The sequence below is a fragment of the Bos grunniens genome, chromosome 6 (genome assembly GCF_055505025.1).
Source record: "Bos grunniens cultivar Pamir isolate PY7600 chromosome 6, Bosgru_T2T1.0, whole genome shotgun sequence".
In the NCBI taxonomy this organism is placed as follows: Eukaryota; Metazoa; Chordata; class Mammalia; order Artiodactyla; family Bovidae; genus Bos; species Bos grunniens.
Genome location: NC_141170.1, coordinates 50099218 through 50117661, shown reverse-complemented (window position 1 = coordinate 50117661; position 18444 = coordinate 50099218). Strand labels below are relative to the sequence as shown.

The 18444-nt window shown below is 42.8% G+C and overlaps 1 protein-coding gene across 14 annotated transcripts in view; it reads right to left on the bottom strand.

The window, feature by feature from the left end:
* Window positions 1–18444, bottom strand: part of USP46 (ubiquitin specific peptidase 46) — a 106865-nt gene that overhangs the window by 52051 nt on the left and 36370 nt on the right. The window lies entirely within an intron of this gene.

Sequence of the window (18444 nt, the reverse complement as noted above, 5' to 3'; positions counted from 1 at the left end):
CAGCTCAGACTTCTGACCTTGAGGCTATAAGATAATAAATTTGTACTGTTTAAGCCACTTAAGATTATGGTAACTTGTTACAGCAGCAAGAAGAAATCAATACACTGTTTGAAGTTTTCCATAATACGTATTGAGACCTGCCTCTGCTTTCTCCCCTTGCCATCTCTCCTCAAAATAGCCCCTTCTGGAGGCTACCCTTGATGCACTCCACACACGGTCAACTCTGGACGGTGCACACAGCTGCTAGCTCTCCCCAGCCACTGTCTGAGGTCTTCCTCACTCCCTCCATGCCTCTCTGTGGAGGGTCCAGATAATAACCAGGCTTTAATCAGCAGCTATGTGCCAAACACCTCCAACTCTTTACCTTCATCCCTGGAAGCTCACTTCTGAGCTCATTCAGGTACGATGAATACACATTTCCACTTGCTTGTCTCACAGACCCTCAAAGTCATTCTACCCCAAGCCCTAGCTTTCATTTCTCCTTCCCCCCAAATCCAATCTTTTCCTGGTGTTTCCCCACTTAGTCCATGACAATGCTACCTTCCTTCCAGCTCCTTCTACAAACCTCAGGGCCAGGCCCAACATCCCACTCCCGGCTCAACACTCATTCATTACTGAGTATTGACTGATTGCCTCTCCTTAAATCTCTCAAGTCCTTTCGCTTCTCTTTAACCTCCAGCCACCAGTGAGACCAAGCCACCACCATTTCTCACCTGAATTTAAACAGCCTCCTAAATGGCATTCAACATCCACCTTGCTGGCCTTAACCCCACTGTCAATGTGGCAGCAAAACTGTTCTTTTTAAATACAGATCTGGGGCTTCCCTAGTGGCTCACTGGTAAAGAATCTGTGGTCTGGTAAGATCCCAAAACCCAATAAGCTCATGTGCCACAACTACTGAGCCTGTGCTCTAAAGCCTGGCAGCTGCAGCTACTGAACGCATGTGCCACAACTGCTGAAGCCCACGCACCTAGAGCCTGTGCTCCGCAACAAGAGAAGCCGCCACAAAGAGAAGCCCATGCGCCGCAACTAGAGAAAAGCCCTCGCAGTAACGATGACCCAGTGTGGCTAAAGGGACTTTGCAGACATGACTGATTTAAGAAGCTTGAGATGGGGGGATTATCCCGGATGGTCTGAGTGGGCCCAGTGTCATCAAGGGTCCTCATGAGGAGGAGGCAAGAGTATCACAGTCAGCGAGGAGACATGATGACACATGCAGAGTTGAGAGAGAGAGAAGTGAAGATGCTATGCTGCTGGCCTTGAAGATGGAATGCACCCTGAGCCAAGGAATGCAGCAGGCCCTAGACAATGGAAAGTGCTCTTGTAGAACCTCTGGAAGCGGTGCAGCCCTGCCAACACCTTGATTTTAGGACTTCTGACCTCCAGAGCTCCAAGAGAATAAACCCTTGTCATTTTTAGCTGCTAAGGGACTTCCCTGGTGGTCCAGTCGTTAAGACTCTGTGCTTCCACTTCAGGGGGCACTGGATGGATCCCTGGTTGGGGAATTCAGATCCCACATGCCACACAGTACGGCCAAAAAAAAAAGCTGCTAAATTTGTGGTACTATTTTACTGTAGCAACACGAAATTGACATACCCCCCTCCCCAACAACCTCCACCCTCCACTCATAGCATACTGTCTCCCTTACAGTATTTATGCCAATTGTTATTTGCATGATTATTAATATCTGCTGCTGCTAAGTTGTTTCAGTCACGTCCGACTCTGTGCGACCCCACAGACAGCAGCCCATCAGGCTCCCCTGTCCCTGGGATTCTCCAGGCAAGAACACTGGAGTGGGTTGCCATTTCCTTCTCCAATGCATGAAAGTGAAAAGTGAAGTTGCTCAGTCATCTCCGACTCTTCGCGACCCCATGGACTGCAGCCTACCAGGCTCCTCCGTCCATGGGATTTTCCAGGCAAGAGTACTGGAGTGGGGTGCCATCGCCCTAAACTATATGTCCCATGGTAGCAAAGACTATGTTTAACCTATTTAATCCTGCAAGTACAGTACTAAGTGACTAGCACAGGGCAGGCCCAGTCCTGCTGGGTGGGTAAATGGATGGATGGATGAATGAGTGGCTGGATGGATGAATGGTTGGATGGATGCCTGGATGGGAATGGTCAAGGGTGTGTGAACTGCTTCCATATCCATGATCATTTGGACATGGGTGCACACATGGATGCGTGCACTCTCCAGATCTATTGTTCAGTGAGGCTCAGTGAGGGTACAAGTGGTACCCTCAACCACTTCCCCATTCTCCCTGCCCATCCTAGAAATTCCTTCCTATGGATACAGAATGTTACTAGTATTGACCCTTGGAACCAAACTCTTGGTTCACATGCTAGCATTTTCCATTGGTAACATGAATTTTTGTGCAACCTTAACAGATTTTGGAGTTCTCTATGTTAAATGTAGATCTCTGTACAATAAAAGGACATAGACATCATGGGGAATGTTTCATGAGATGATGATGACAGATACTTAAAGATCAATTAGACAATGTAAATCAAAACTTTAAATGAGCATGTCCTTCAGCCCTGCAATTTGTTCCACATCTATACTCACACAGGTGGAAAAGATACAGAGCCTGTATCCAGGCCCCAAATGAACCAGGCCTGGCTTAAAACAAGATGGAAGTTTCTTTCTCTCTTTCACGTAAGTGTTCACAGGAAGGAAGCAGTGCAGGTCTGAAATGGCAGCTCTGCAGGGCTAGGGACACAGGCTCCTTTTAACTTGTTGCTTTGTCATCCTCAAGAGTCTATCTTAGGAACCAACATGGCCACTCCAGTCCCCTATCATCGAACCTCTGCCGGGGCAAACAGACAAGAAGGAGAGAGATATGTCCTTCCCTTACAAAAAAGTTCCTGAGAGTCACACATCACGTTTTCTCAAGATCTTGATGGCCAGAACATCTCCCAGCCACGCGGCCACACCTAGCTGCCAGGGGAACTTGGCAAACGTGCTCCTGAGCAGCGATGAGCCACCAAAATTAGAAATGGAAAAAGGATACTGAAATAACAGTCAGCATGCAATGGTCCTCCCTGGCACGGTTTTAACAGAAAAAAGAAATAATTTAGTGTTAGTCATTCAGTCGTGTCTGACTATTTGTGACTCCATCGACTGTAGCCTGCCAGGCTCCTCTGTCTAGGGAATTCTTCAAGAAAGAATACTGGAGTAGGTAGCCATTTTCTTCTCCAAGAAATAATTTAACTGGTTAAATAATTACAGTAATAAATAAGACAGAATACCATATAGCTACTTAAAAAAAGCAAAGCTACTCCATAGGTATGGCTGTGAAAATTTGTCCAAGATACAACGATAAGTAAAAACATGTGAGTGAGCCAACGTGTGTACAGAACAATTACTGGAAACGTCCTCCATCCAAGCAACAGACACTGAGCCCTCTTGGTCCACAGCACAACTACATACCTGAGGGACACAAAGGGACAGAGCGGCCAGAGCCTGCCTTCAACATCTGTGCTCTAATGGAAATTCCAGAAAGAATACTTGAGAAAACATTAACACTTGTCACCAGTGTCTGGATCATGGAAAGAGCAAGAGAGTTCCAGAAAAACATCTATTTCTGCTTTATTGACTATGCCAAAGCCTTTGACTGTGTGGATCACAATCAACTGTGGAAAATTCTTCAAAAGATGGGAATACCAGACCACCTGACCTGCCTCTTGAGAAACCTATATGCAGGTTAGGAAGCAACAGTTAGAACTGGACATTCAACAACAGACTGGTTCCAAATAGGAAAAGGAGTACATCAAGGCTGTATATTGTCACCCTGTTTATTTAACTTATATGCAGAGTACATCATGAGAAACGCTGAGCTAGAAGAAGCACAAGCTGGAATCAAGATTGCCAGGACAAATATCAATAACCTCAGATGTGCAGATGATACCACCCTTATGGCAGAAAGCAAAGAAGAACTAAAGACCCTCTTGATGAAAGTGAAAGAGGAGAGTGAAAAAGTTGGCTTAAAGCTCAACATTCAGAAAAGGAAGATCATGGCATCTGATCTCATCACTTCATGGCAAATAGATGGGGAAACAGTGGAAACAGTGTCAGACTTTATTTTGGGGGTGCTCCAAAATCACTGCAGATGGTGACTGCAGCCATGAAATTAAAAGACGCTTACTCCTTGGAAGGAAAGTTATGACCAACCTAGATAGCATATTCAAAAGCAGAGACATTACTTTGCCAACAAAGGTCCGTCTAGTCAAAGCTATGGTTTTTCCAGTGGTCATGTATGGATGTGAGAGTTGTACTGTAAAGAAAGCTGAGCTCTGAAGAATTGATGCTTTTGAACTGTGGTGTTGGAGAAGACTCTTGAGAGTCCCTTGGACTGCAAGGAGATCCACCCAGTCCATCCTAAAGGAGATCAATCCTGGGTGTTCATTGGAAGGACTGATGCTGAAGCTGAAACTCCAATACTTTGGCCACCTCATGCAAAGAGTTGACTCACTGGAAAAGACCCTGATGCTGGGAGGGATTGGGGGCTACAGACTCAATGGACATAAACCTGGGTAAACTCCGGGAGTTGGTGATGGACAGGGAGGCCTGGCATGCTGTGATTCATGGGGTCACAAAGAGTCAGACACGACTGAGCGACTGAACTGAACTGAACTGCACTGAACCAGTGTCTAGGAGAATGGCTTGCAGATGAGAAGCCCACCAAGGGGCTTTTTGTTTTTTCAACTGTTCCAATTTTTAACTATGAGCACATATTATCTTTGTCATAAAAAATGTAATGAAAGTTAGCAAACTAATATCCTGCAGACCAGTGATCGAACACCCACAGCACACACCTCACAGTTGTATTTGGCCATTGTTCCCCCCAGTATGAATTTCCTTTTGATTTCGGGCACGTCCTCTCTCTTGGTCTTTGTTTCCTGGGTTAGAAGTGGGGTTGCTCATATTCAGCCTGCCTGTGGCTCAGGGTGTCAGAGGAAATCAAGCAAAACAAGGAACATTATCAGCACTAAGTAAATGGCAAGATGCATTGTAAACCCAAGTCTGCACTTTGATCAGTGGCACCCAGCATAATGACACAAAAGGCAAACGGGGCACTGAGAATAACTGACCAGATACTGAACGAAAAACTGATTCACAGCAGTAAGTCACAGGGTGTGCGGGTATAAGAAACAGAGTTTTCATTTACATCGGTAAGAAACGTGGTAACCTTTGAAAACAATGCACCGCAGTTTATTAAAAATAGAATCTGGGCTGGGACAAGTTCCAACAAGAAGACTGTAATGCTAGCTCTTCACAGCATGTCTGAAAGCACTTGTGTGGCTGCCAAGGGATGCGACAAAAACACAGAAGCAACAACAACAACTCGGGAAGAATGAATCATAAACGTATGAGATGTATAAAGAAAGGCAATTCTTCTAAAGCAATTTTAAAAGCAGCTTATAGGAAAACAAGTTAGAATGGCTTCCCTCAGGGGAGAGGGGATGAAGACAGATTCTTGCCCAGGAGGCTGTAATCAGAACAATGGCACTGCAAGATCTAGCAAAGTCCATGAAGGATTTCCCTTGTTGGTTCAGTGGCTAAGATTCTGCACTCCCAATGCAGGGGGCCCAGGTTCCATCCCTGGTCGGGAACTAGATCCCTCAAGCTGCAGCTAAGATCCCACATGCCACAACTAAGACAAGAAGCAGCCAAATAAAACTTAAAGAAAAAAAAAAGAACATTGTATATTATGCAGGAGCCTAAACTGAAAATAGAAACCAGGAAGGGGCCTTGAAGATCAGCTAGACCATTATACAGATCAAAAAAACCAACACCTAAGATCATAAACATAAACCTACTTCTCAAGATCACCCCAAGGCAGCCTACTCTTCTGCATCCTAAGGCATGCAGGATCTCTTTCAAGTTTGTACAAAGTACAGAAAGGCCCCAAAGAACACATAAGAATTCTAAGTACACAGAGAGTAAGTCGCTGATTATAAACCATGAATTAAAATACATGACAGGGGGTACTCTTTCTGCCCCCTTCTGATGCCTATGTCAGAAGCTTTCTCTATCTCCTTTATACTTTAATAAAACTTTATTACACAAAAGCTCTGAGCGATCAAGCCTCGTCTCTGGCCCCGGATTGAATTCTTCTCCGGGGGCCAAGAATCCCGGTGTATTCGCGTGATTCAACAACAACCTTTCATCTTGGGGGCTCGTCCGGGATCCTTCAGGACAAGGTAAGGATGCTTGGAGCTTTAGTTCTTTGTTCTCTTAGAGAACACATTTTCTGCTGTGCTTTACTAACTCTACCATGTGCTTGTGTGAATGAATGGCATGCCCTGCGTGAAGCAAGGAAGAAGCCCCGCTTTGCGGTTCCACGGTGATCTCATACGGCTTATGTCAGAAACCTGTCGGGGCGTTATACCGACCTGCCAATGCCAAGAGGCACCCAATGTCTCCTTCGGGAACCGACCAGAAATGGGCAAAGCCTGTGGACCGAACTCTCCTTTCTCGGTCAAACTTTTCGGTCTCTTTGACCATTTCATAACTCCTTGGGAATTAGAAGTACTAACCTAATCTATCGGATCATAGACTTTCAAGGGACTTGTGATCTATACTGTTATTGTATACTGTGGCTTAAGTCCCAAACTTGAATTGGTAGCCAATAAAGTATTTAAAAAATAAATAAATAAATAAAATAAAATACATGACAGGAGAGGGGAATGTTGTTGCTAAAACGACCTTTTAAAGTAGACATTCAAAAAAGGGCTATTTTACCTAACAAGTGTGTTTCAAAGTACAAAAGTATTTTGAGGACAAATTCTCAAAAGGACTAGAATTCCCAGACTTCTGATGACAAAAGGTCTTTCGTAGAGCCTTAAGGAGAAAGTGAAGCAAAAATGAAGTGATGTTTTCTTCTGGAAGGAAGTTTTTGATAGAGTTTCTCCCCCCTCCCCCGCCACCAAAATTGACATAGATATTAAAATTTGGTGCTTATAAGGAAGGACTTAAAAATGAATAGCAATACTTCAATTAAAATTACAAATGAGAAATAAAAATAAGTAAATAAAGTGATGCTACTCAAGATCTCAGGATGAGTCAGGTGCCAACTGCCAGAATTCAAAGATGGTTAAGGACAGATTACAGTCACTGGCTTCCAATCATAATTAGTAATACTAATAGATAACACAAAAAATAACACTGTGTCCAGTCACTGCTCTGAGGACTTAAGGTATATTTTACTCATTTTAATCTTCACAATAACTCTATGAGGTGGATATCATTACTGTTTCCATTTTAAAGATAAGAAAATTGAGATACAGAGGGAGTAAATAACTTCATCCAGGTTCACACAGATAATAAATACTGGAATTAGGTTTTAATTCACACCATCTGGCTCCAGAGTGTAGGCTCCCAAGCACTATACCACACTGACTCTCAAGGTCATAGGGTCCCCTCAGAGCCCCAGAGCCGTAAGAATAAAAACCTGAGGAAAAAGAAGAGGTCACAGTTAAGAGATCTAATCCCCTACCTCTGAGGCACCACTCCAAATATTCTAGAATGAGGAACACAGGTATCCTTCTCTGTAAAATCACCACAGAACGCTGCAACCAATTTAAAGAATATATAAAACTTAGGTTGAAAATCAGGAGAAACCTGAGATGTAATCAAGAGGTAGTAATTTTTTTTTGCCAAAATAGTTTCAGGCTGTGAATTTTTACCCAGTCAAATATAATAGTAAAAGAAAATATTACTGTTTAAAATAGGAGAAAGCAAAAACAAGATCAAAAAGTAGAAATGAGTTCTAAGGAGTAAACCATTTTACATCTAATAATGGAATAACGTGCATTCTTACTTCCCTAACATGGATAGATATTGACAATTAAAAAAAGAAAAGGAAGCCAGAGAGAAAGGACCCACCAGAAGTATTCAGAATAAAACATGTTAATATATTAATACAGCTTATCTCTCAGTACTGGGACTATTTGGGAGGGGTAAGTGGGGAGAAATGGTGTGAATTATGTATCAGGGGAAAAACTTGTCATTTTTTTTCTTAGCCAAAGAAAGTGGCAAAGCCTCTGTCATGCCTCTATATAGACATAAATGCGGACTGCAATTCTGTGCCTCTTGGCTCAGAACTGGTGCAGCCAGTTCTCTGGCCCCTCAGCTCTGTCCCCTCTCCCCCAACCCTCACCACCCCTCCTTAGCATTTGGCTTTACCATCACTTCTTCAAAGCTATCTTCTCTGACCCTTCCCTCTCACAGAATCCTGTGTCACTCTTCATGCAACTAATCATAATCTGTAATAATATATTTATTTGGGGCTGATGTCTTTAACATCTGTCTTCCCACTGGACCACAGATTGGCAAATGACAGTCCCTGGGCCAGATGTGGCCCACTGTTTTTGTAAATAAAGTTTTATCGGAACACAGCCGTGACCACTCATTTACTTATTGTAGCTATTTTCACAATACAACAGCAGAGTTGAGTAGCTGCGACAGAGACACGTGGCCCACAAAGCCTAAAGTATTTACCATCCAGCCCTTTACCAACAACCCTGCCAAGTCCTACACTGGACCATAAACTCTGAGGACAGGACTGTGTCTGATGGGTCTACCTGGACCCTACAGAACACCTGACATGAAAAGGCACTTACTAAAGTTGCTGACTGAATCAACTTGGTAAAAGGGTAATAAGCAGTATGTGCCGCTTGTGGTTCAGAAAATTTCACACCTCTGTACTCATCAACTCCACTGTCAACCAGCCAAAGCCATTCCACTTATTGTCCCATTCCACTCCGCCAGTAAGGGCAGAGCCAGGACTCAACCCCAGGCCACTCGGCTCCAGAGCCTGAGCTTCTGACCACAAGGCAGGGAAAATGATCTACCCATTCAGACTTTGAGTAATTCCTTAGCTGCAGATGGAGGGTCTGGGCAGAGGGCCATGACTGGTTCTGACTGCATCCTCGTTGGCTGCTGGCCCTCACACATCACCTAACCACCAGTGCGCTGTACCCAGAGGAGTTCAGATGCCATCCGTCCTCCTCAGAGAACAGACACGTCACCTGGTCCCACTGAGCAATACCGACACTCTCCCTCCAGACAAGGCACTCACTCGGACTCACCACCTCCATTTCATAGGTAAGGGAAATGAAGTTAACGGAGGTTCAGTAAATTGCCAAGGTCAAGTGTTAGTATGAGGCAGAGGTCAGCTGCAAACCCACAATCTTATTTACCATCACAATGCCAACTCCCGGTTCAACAGTGCTCCTGCACCTCCCTCCAGACTCCCCCAAGGAAAAAGGCATTCAGGAGAAGGCAGTGATGGGCATTTTCATTCTACACCAGGAGAGCATATCACTTCCATGCCTTTCTGGGGAGGGAGAAACAATGCTGGAAAAAAACCTCAGTGTGACTTCACTTAATGACCATAACACAGAAGCAAAAATGCCTGTAACTGAAGACGACGACCCTGGGATACATAATGACCCCAAATCGTCATAGGAAGGACAGTAAAGAGCAGCGGGAGACTCCGGCCTGTGAAACAATTCTTCTCGTGGCTAGAGACAGCACAACAAAGTCCTCAGGCAAAGGCAAAATTTCAACTCAAAAGTAGAACAAAGAAAACTGGGACTGGGTCTGTCTTCCAGCAGAATGGGAAAGAGAAACTATTTATCCAGTCCCTGAATTCAGTGAGTTAGAAACAAGAACCTCCTTCTTTTTTTCGCTTTATTATTATTTTAAATTTATTTATTTTTAATTGGAGAATAACTGCTTTACAATGTTGTATTGGTTTCTGCCATACATCAACACGAATCAGCCATAGGTATACATATGTCCCCTCCTTCTTGGACATCCTTCCCATCCTCCACCCTATCCCACCCCTCCCATCCTCCACCCTATCCCACCCCTCTAGGTTGTCACAGAGCAAATTCCCACTGGCTGTCTATTTTACATATGGTAATGGGTATGTTCCCATGCTACTCCCTCAGTTCATCCACCCTCTCCTTCCCCAGCTGTGTCCACTAGCCTGTTCTCTGTCTGCATCTCTATCGCTGCCCTGCAATTAGGGTCATCAGTAGTTTTCCTAGATTCCGTATATATGCATTAATATAAGATACATGTTTTTCTCTTTCTGACTTACTTCACTCTGTATAACAGGCTCTAAATTCACCCACCTGACTAAAACCAACTCAAATTCATCCCTTTTTATGGAGTAACATTCCATTGTATATATGTACAACTTATTCATCTGTCGATGGACATCTAGGTCGCTTCCATGTTCTGGCTGTTGTAAATACTGCTGCAATGAACACATGAGTGTTTCAGAATTGTGGAAGAACCTCATTCTAAATCCAAAGTTCTGCAAAGGCACCGAGTTACCTCCTTGACCATCAGGTGGCACAGGAATCCTGGTCAAAGAGGCCAACTCTGCAAATTTAATTAATAGGGTGACCTCAAGTACTTTCCTCACTCTCTCTAGCGCAAGCTCAAGGTCTTTAAAACCCAGTACCCCCACTTGACAGCACAGACTCCTGCCCTTGAATCAGTATTGCCCTCTCAGAGATACTTTAGTCAAGTGCACTGGAAACACCCTGTAATGTACTCATTATGAAACATAAAATACAAAATTCTGTGGACTCCTCCCCCATTCCCAGACAGTGTTGCAATGGGAGAAAGCAGAGGGAACAAGGAGGTCTTCCCAGCAGCATTACTCAAAGTGTTATTAACCCTCTGCCAGGAGCAAAGTTCAGAAACTGAAAACACGTATAATGAACGCACAGAGTAATTTCCTTTCTGTTGAGTTTAGTAACAACAACAAAAACGACAAAAAAAAAAAAAAAAAACAACCTAGAGTTGGTGTTTTATGTATCTTTGGGGTTTTTATTCCATTTTGCAATTAATTTTTTATTGTAGTTTACAGAAATATCAGTCTGTGACAGATTGAAAATAAAAATAAAACTGGTCCTTCCCTACAGACTTGGAAAATAATTGCCAACAGCAAAACAGCTGAGTGAAATTGAGCTTGTTTTCTGAAATGTGTGAATAGCTGCTCAAGCTCACTCTTTATATGAGAGATGCAAACTAAAAATATACTAAGACACCATTTCCCTCCTATTGGCAAAGATCAAAAGGCTTTTGGATAGCACCCTACTTTGGCAAGGCTGGGGCAGCAACAGTCGCACCCATTGATAGTAGAGGGCAATTTGGCAAAACTCATCAAAGTTACAAATACAGATGCACAGCAAGGAAGTCAGCTGACAGATACACCCCCATATACACAAAATGATGTAGGCACAAAGTTGTTCCCTGCAGCCTTGTTTGTAAAAAAGGCATGGAAAACTACCTCCATGCCCATCAGTAGGGGCTGGTTAAGTGAATTCAATACGTTCAGGCAACTGAATACTCTGCAGCCATAAAAAGAGAATGAGGGTGCTCTTCACACAGTGGCACAGACCCCACTCCAAGATACAAAAAGCAAAGGGCAGGTCCAGACTGTTCCGTATATGCTACAAGCACTATTTGTGTTTTTAAAAACTAGGAGAGAAACAACATACTTGCTTGTATATGCATAAGAAGACATCACTGAATACAAGAGGAAGAAATGGCAAATACTGATGAATGCCACAGACAAGAATCGGAGGGTGGACATAACTGCAACACAGTATATCCTTTTGTACAATCTGAAATTTTTTTCTACCAGTAATTCATACTCCCTTTTCAAAAACTTTATTTCAAAACTTTTAAAAAGAAAGAAACTGAGCTTAGCCACTTCATGTTTTTGTTAAGAATGCCTCTGTACACCAGATAACACAAAAGGGTATGTTTGTTGGCTTATCAGATGACTGAAAATCGTTTACTGCATCACGCGTGCTTGTTACTAGGAAAGGGAAAACACAGCATCCTGACTGATGATTATAAAAGCTTTGCCACACACCAGCAGCCCTGTGTCTTCCAACATCTCAGTAGGAAATCACAGCTTCTTCCTCCTTTTGTCCGCTCCATGCACGTCCCCTCCCCAGGCCTGCCTCTGACTGGAAGCCCTAGTGAGTTTACAAGTCTGCTCATCTCTTTCTTTAGCGCTACTCACCAGAAGGAATGGCTCTTAGCATCTTACAGACCCAGAGACCTAACTCACCTGCCCAGCATCACAAAGCTACAAAGTAGCAGGATCAGGACTGGAACTCAGGACCTTGGATCCCAAGTTCAGGGCTCTTTACACTACATCCTGTGGATTCCTTTGCTAGTCGGAAGGAGGGGGCAGTAGAAGAAAACAGCAATAAAATAAAATGGCCAGGTTCTGGGCTAAGCACTACACACAAATGATGCCACTTACGCCCCGCAATGCCCCAGGGAGGGAGGTGCTCTCATGACCCACATCCTGTGGATGAGAAGCAGAGTCTCTTGAGAGGGTGGAGCATGGAGAGCTCTCACACCTAACCAACCAGATCCCATCCACACACTGACCTGTCTCTGGAGGAAGCTCACCAGCCCACAACCTGCAAACCAGTTTAACAGTGTCACTCCAAGAGCCAGTTACATGAACCACCATAAAGAACTTCTTCTCTGAGCCAATGTCTCCCAAACCACAGACCATGAATGCCCAAAGAAGGAGAAATAATCTTAGGTGGCACGAATATGAACATTTTTTTAACTTTAGCAATTATACTTGATATGTATTTAAAAAGCATATAACTAGCTCATCAAACCCATTACTTCACAGATGTCTTAGCACAAAATGAGACTGAATTAAAAGAAGCTGAACAGATTTAAGAACAACTGCTAAATAAATAAGTTCAGGTGGTTCACAGATATAATGAAAACCATGAAGGAAAACAAACTGACATTCACGAATCATGGGTCTAAGGAAGTGGATCCAACCCACCGTTTTTATCTAGAGGAAGAGAAACTCAGGAATACTCCAGCACACAACACACATGGCTTCTGAATGTCGCCTTATTTGTATTTATTTCATTTCCATCTGCCCTTCACACCACCCAGCCTCGCTCAGATGCCCGAGGCAGGACCCCTGTTACCAAAGCAACTTGAAACCTTCTATCAAGGTTTGACCCTGAATAGTTCTGATTACACGTATAGTAGACCAGTTAATACCAGGTAATTATTTTGAGCGTGCCCTCTCTAAGTATCTGACCTGGCCAACAAACTGGAGAGCCAACTGGGAGAGACCTGTGACCTCTCTCTAGCCCTTGTCGCCCCAGAAACAGTGAGAAGGAACCCCACTTCCCCAGCGCCCGCAGTCAGAACTGCACCATCTGGTGAATGTTGCCTCTGCTCTTGCCCAACCTCTTTGTCCAATCCTATTGTTCCCCACATGCCCACTAAATGTAGATGGCAGGTCAGAGTTAAAGGATCCCACTGGCTCCTGCAATGTCAACAGCTCTGTGCTTTGATCAAACTAAAGAAAATGTTCAATTCACTAAAAGAGAATTATGAAAAGTAATATGTGTGAGGGCATCATGGTTCAAAATGCTTCCATAAGCGAGATATCCTTTGATTCTCAAAAAAAAAAAAAAAAGCTGTGAGGAGGGTTTTTCATCATGTCTTTTTGTGTTGTAAAGAGATGGGGAAACAGGCTCTGAGATTTATCAAGCAGGATTTCAAACCCAAACTGCTCCACTTTAGAGTTGTATGGGGGAAAAAAAATTTGTTTTCCTTTTCTTCCTAGGGTCTTAAGTGTGCTCCCCAAACCAAGAGCATCTGGTCACGAGAGAGGGCCCCAGAAAGGCAAAATGTCAGCCCACTCCTGACATACTGGATCAGAATCTGCATTTTAAACAAGCTCCCCAGGTAATTTCTGGGGACAAGACAATCTGAAGAGCACTGCTTTACTGCAAGGCAGTCCTTCCATTCTCCCACGCTGCATCTCTTCATTCATTTATCCAATAGTTATTTTTTGTGCATCTACTACACTGTGCTGAATGCTGGGAAATCCACGGTGAATAACATAAGCACAGGTCCTGCCCTCATGGGTTGCCAGTCTAACATAGTGGTTTTTCAACCTTGGGTGCTCACCATAATCAAAGGTGGCACTTAACAAAAAAAAGGCAAAAAAAAAAAAAGCAGATGCCTAAACCCCATCCCAGACCCACCTACATCTCTATACAGTCAGAAACTGAGACTGAAACCCTAGATGCTGCTTATCAGAAAAGCTCCAATTCATGCACCTACCTTGGAGAATAAGTTGACAGTATCTAGGAAAGCTGCAGGCAAGCGTATCCTAAGAGCAGCATTTCCATTTCCAGGACTATATCCTGGAGAAATGGAAGCATGTGTGCAAAGAAGACGGGAACAAGAACACTCACTGCAGCAATGCTTCCAGACAGAAATCTGGGAAACCATTCAACTGTCTCTAGATAAGGGAATGAACAAGTAAACCATGGTTAAATAAAGAATACTGTTAAAGAGCCCACAGGATGCATAAACAAATAGAAAATAGATGTATGTGTGCTCAGTCGTGTCCAACTCTTTGAGACCCCATGGACTCAAAGCCAGGTTCCTCTGTCTGTGGAATTTTCCAGGCAAGAATACTGGAGTAGGTTGCCATTTCCTACCACAGTGGATTTTTCCAACCCAGGGATCAAACCTGCATCTCCTGTGTCTCCTGTACGTGTTGATATATTCTAGAATAGAATTGTTGAGGGGGAAAAGATAGTTCCAAAAGGCTACATAATTTTATACATGCCATATATGGATTCATAAATATGAAGCATAAAGACATGCATGGCAAACACACACCATCTTCAGGAAAATGGCTAGTTCTAGGAGGAGGGGAGAGGAAAGAGAAAGTGGTGGTTAGTGGTTTTTTCTAAGGTACTTAGTAGATCTGAAAAAAGATCTTAACCAAATACAATTAAAGTCTGCTAAATCTGAAGGTTAGAATTTGGGTATCTAATATATACTAAATTACATTTTTTCCCCATACATTTTTGGGTGCTAATGTTTTGTGATTTAATTTCTTTAAAATTCTTTCAAATGCTTCACAGGGGATGTAATATATAGTCAGGGTAAGGAATCCCTGTTCTAAGAACATGAAGCAATACAACTCTAGCTGTTTAATATCAGGAAATACATCTATAGAATGGCAATGATCTATAGCTCCTGAAGTTAAATTACTTCCTTAAATAATTTTATATATATTACAAAAAAAACTTTCACGTGGCAGATAGTTTCTACAAGCTATATATTTTTTTTCAGGAGCCAAAGGTAAGTATTACCCAAGGAAAGAAACATTTCTCAAACTGTGATCCTCAGTTCACCAGCAATACAAGGAAGAGGGAGTGAGAAGGAGAGGGAGTATTTATTAAAATGCAGATTCCAGGTTTCCTGCCTTGGACCTACTTAATCAAAATCTCTGAGGGCAGAAACCCAGAGGCTGAATTTTTAATAAAAGAATGCACCCATGGGTGCAACTGTACACTGAAGAACCACTCAAGTATATTTTTTTAAGTTACTATTACTCAAATTTTTAAAAACATATGTGTCTGGTACGTCACCATAAGGTGACATTGCTTCATACTCTGAAAATTAAGGTGCAGGGGACGTTTCCTAAATGCTTGAGATCATAATTCCACAAGTATATGCAAGCAGATCCTGATGAAAACTGGTTTCCCGCACAGTGTATCTAACCCTGAAGGACAAAGAAACGTATTTCAGGAAGAACATAACTTCACACTGCTTTTCTAAATAAAACAACTTCAAAAAGCAACTGGGTAAACAGGAAAGCTCCACAGATCCAGCCTTGCTGCTGGCCCTGACACCAGAGCCAGGTTCAATTAAACAGAAATGGTTAGCAGAGTTAAGAGATGCCAAATTTCTCCTCTTAGGACCATCTTCATTCTACCCTATAGTCCTTTTGCTACAAGTTTTCCACATCTTGTTAACATCTCCTTGATCTGAGTATCTTCCATTCCATCCTTATCTTTCTTGACTTTTCCTTCAGCCTCCCCCATGTTCCCCTTCATTTTCTATTTCCCTATATGCAAACAAAACCAATACCACAGTCTGACTTTCATGCCCTGGAAAACCTCTCTGGAGCCCCTGGGGTTAAAAACAATCCAGTATAGGGAATTCCCTGGAGATCCAGGGGTTAGGACTCAGCACTTCCACAATCAGAAGTCTGGGTTCATACCCTGGTAAAGAAACTAAGATCCCACATATGCAGCCAAAAAAACAAACAAACAAACCCACAGCACAGTGTGTGTGCATGTTGGGGGGAGGGTAAATTAAGAGTTTGGGATTAACATATACCCACTATTGTATATAAAATAGATCACCAACAAGAACCTACTACACACAGCACAGGGAACTATACTCAATATCTTATAATAACCTATAATGGAAAATAGAAAACAATGTATGTATGTGTGTGTGTGTGTGTGCACGCGTGCCAAGTGCGTGCTCAGTTACTCAGTCCTGTCTGACTCTTTGTAACCCCATGGACTGTAGCCTGCCGGGCTCCTCTGTCTATGGAATTTTCCTGGCAAAAATACTGGAGTGGATTGCCATTTCCTCCTCCAGGAGATCTTTTCCACCCAGAGACTGAACCTGCATCTCCTGCGTCTCATGCACCGGCAGTGGATACTTTACCACTGAGCCATCTGGGAATTCCTAATAATGTGTGTGTGTGTACACACATATGTATAACTGAAACTAACACAACACTGTAAATCAACTATATTTCAATCAGCAATTTTTGAAAATAAAATTTAAAAAAACAGCACAACAAACACATGAAAAGATGGCCTCATTAGAAAATTAGAAATTGCACATTTTAAATCACAATGATATCATTTCACACCCATCAGACTGGCAAAACTTTAATAATTTTGAGTGTCTGCAAGCACATGAAGCAACTGAAACTCCCAAACCTGCCAGATGGAATGTAAATTGGTACAACTGCTTTGAAGAGAAATCAGGTCATATATTAGAGTCAAAGATGCCCACTTCCTCTGACCCACAATTTCCCTTCTAGGTAGGTACACCACAGAGAAAAACTGAACAGACGCAGAGGGAGACAAGTTCCAAACTGTCATGGCACACAGACAAAATTCTAAAACTAACGGAAAAATGAATAAATATAACCCATCTGTGTGATGGAATATTATACAGTAGTTAAAAACAACCTAGATTACATGCTTGCATCAATAAACCTCAAAATCATAACTTAAAAGCAACTTTGAAGTTGTTCAGTATTACAAGAGCATGTTTAAAACGTGAGGAAGCAATACAATATGTAGTGTATGAATACCTACATATCTAGGAAAGGTGTAGAAACACATGATAAACACATGATAAATTCAGAACAGCGGTCACTGTCTGGTAGCAAGGGGATGGGGAAATGCTCACTCATATTTGTAATATTTTATTTCTTCACAGGGTGTAGACACTGAGTGGCCACTCTATTAGTTTCCATATTTTTCTGCATGCCTGAAATTTCAGAGAAGGCAATGGCACCCCACTCCAGTACTCTTGCCTGGAAAATCCCAGGGATGGAGGAGCCTGGTAGGCTGCAGTCCATGGGGTCGCTAAGAGTCGGGCATGACTGTGCGACTTCCCTTTCACTTTTCACTTTCATGCATTGGAGAAGGAAATGGCAACCCACTCCAGTGTTGTTGCCTGGAGAATCCCAGGGACAGGGGAGCCCGGTGGGCTGCCGTCTCTGGGGTCGCACAGAGTCGGACACGACTGAAGCGACTTAGCAGCAGCAGCAGCAGCAGAAAGACAGTCCCACGTCTGAGCTACCTGAAAGCATTTGAAGGTTCTGAAAGCAGAATCAGAACTTGATGGGGAGAAGGAAAGTTGGACCTGTGAATGGAAAGCTAAAACAACCAATAGCGTTCCTCTCTCCCTCTTCAAACTATCCATGGCAAAAAATCATTCTCACAATTGTGGCAAAATTCCATATAGAGGACTTGTGACACCCCCAAAATTCTAAGCCACAATCCCAGAACAGAAACATTCCAAACAGCCTTTAGTGCTGACACAGAATTTATTTGCCTGAAGACATTTTTTTCCTGGTTCATTTTTTGGGTGGCCTCTTCTTTGAAAAGATCAGCAAGGCCTTTCAAACCCTTAAATGAGCATTGGGTTTCACCACAAACGAAGGTTTATTATAAGAAACTGCATTAAAATATTTAGGCCAGAAAAGTTAACTAGACTCAAAGTTAACTTCTACAACTCTCCCAGTTGGTTTGCTTTGGGCTGGCTCCATGGGTAGGCCAGAGATAAAACCACCGAGAGATACCTTTCTGATGATACCAAAGAATTCAATACCATCATAAAACTTCAACTCATTAAAACTAACTAGACAGACTAGGCCCAGTGTTGGGTGAAAAAAGACATGTGAACTTTCTTGTTTAGAGAAATTTAGGGAGTTTTCTCTTAATTGCTCAAGAGAATAAAAACTTTCAGTTGCTACCCAAACACACCAAAATTCCACATTACTGAAAAATAAC